The sequence below is a fragment of the Panthera onca genome, chromosome C2, assembly GCF_046562875.1.
Source record: "Panthera onca isolate mPanOnc1 chromosome C2, mPanOnc1 haplotype 2, whole genome shotgun sequence".
Classification (NCBI taxonomy): Eukaryota; Metazoa; Chordata; class Mammalia; order Carnivora; family Felidae; genus Panthera; species Panthera onca.
The window spans coordinates 11,862,411-11,864,184 of record NC_138347.1 but is presented as its reverse complement, the minus strand read 5'-3'; positions in this window follow the sequence as shown (position 1 = coordinate 11,864,184).

The following is a 1,774-nucleotide window of genomic DNA, read 5'->3' as shown; positions in this document are numbered from 1 at the left end:
GTTTGTTGTTGTCATGTTTAGACTTAATAAACTTTCATGTACAAGGGCGCCTGGGTGGCTCATTTAGGCGCCCAACTTCGGCTCAGGTCATGATCTTGCAGTTTGTGGGTTCGAGCCCCACATCGGGCTCTGTGCTGACCGCTCAGAACCTGGAGCCTGTTTCGGATTCTGTCTCTCTCTCTCTCTCTCTCTGCCCCGACCCAACTCATGCTCTGTCTCTCTCTCTCTCAAAAATAAAACATTTAAAAAATAAATAAACTCTCATGTACCAAAGATGCCACAACTGATGCCTTCACACTGCTCAGAGCAGAGGGGGCCGATGCCTGTGCCCAGAGTGCTGAGGCCCAGTGCCGAGGATCCTGAAGGAGCCACTGCGGCCATCCTGCGTCCCCCAGCCCCTGGACAAGTAGCTCACTTGCTCTTTTCCTTTTCACAACCTCCACTTCAGACACGTGGGTGGAGCACAGCCTTGGATAAATCTGTGCGATGGTGTTGCGTGTGCTTCTTTCCTGAACCGAACTGCCTGCCTTTTACAAATATTTCTTCTCCGAGTAAATTCAGAAATTTCTGATGACGCTCCCCAATCCCGTACGTAAACTGATCTCTCCTGCCATTTGGACACATTTAATCTGAAGTTGAACACAACTGATACTCGGACCGGGGACCCTTCAATAATCTGTTTTTTATAAGCACTCTCAAATTTTCTTTTCAAAATGGACAGTACTTCTTCAAAATACTAATAAATTCATCTCCGATGCCCAAGAACTGCCCTGTTAACCTAACAAATGCCAGTAACATCCAATACTTTCTCACTGCATTTTTTCCTTGGGTTTAGGTGACCACAGAATTCTAGGTCTTGCAGGCCACATAAATATATGTGGAATATATGTCATAGGCTATTTATATTGATGGAAGAAAAAGAGGAATAGCTTTTCCCTCACCTGAGGGAAGAAAAAGGCAAGAAGAGAGAATTTGATGCTTTTTGTGCGAAGGATATACCAGTTTCCTACCCTTTAGGAGGCCGGTCCCAACTTGGGACTCACATTCTAGCAGAGGATATCTTGCAGATGAAGTAGTAATTGATGAGGGAGAAAGCAAAAATTGACAGGCCTAGAAAAATTTGAGGAAGAGAGAGGACATGGGGAGACTGTTCCTCTCAGTCGCTGGTTTAACGTAAACTGCCCTTCTCGCGGTGAATCTTGCTGCCCTGAACCCGATCCCCAAGATTTCCTAGCTCCATCAGAGAGGAAGGAGCTGAGAGGAAAGCAAATGAATGAATGAATGAATGAATGAAAACGTTTTGCTATCTCTCAAGTAGAAAGATGGTCCCTTTTTCCAAAAGATTGGAGTTAGTCCTTAAATATACAACAAATAGCATGGTTGCATAGTCCCAAATATTGTAACGCTTTGCCACTCTGGAATTTTAGTCATAAAAAGAGATAATGACTTTTACAGAATAAAGGGGTGCATCATCCACTCTGAAATCTTCCTAAAAGACCCCTACTCATCCACCTGCGTCATCTTTGTGACCCTGGACACCTGCACATTTGTCTAGCTTGCTGCCTAGGAGAGATTTCGTAGCGATATGCCTCCGTATATCCTTCTGCTAAATGGCGAGCTTCGCGGAAGCAAGTTTCTTTTTTTTTTTTTTTTTTTTTTTTTTTTTTTATAGCTCTGTAGTCGACACTCCGTGTTTCACCAGTGATGAAGTGGGGCATTGAAGGCACATAAACTGACCAAGTCCACCACTAGGGGAAGACAAGTCACCCTGTTC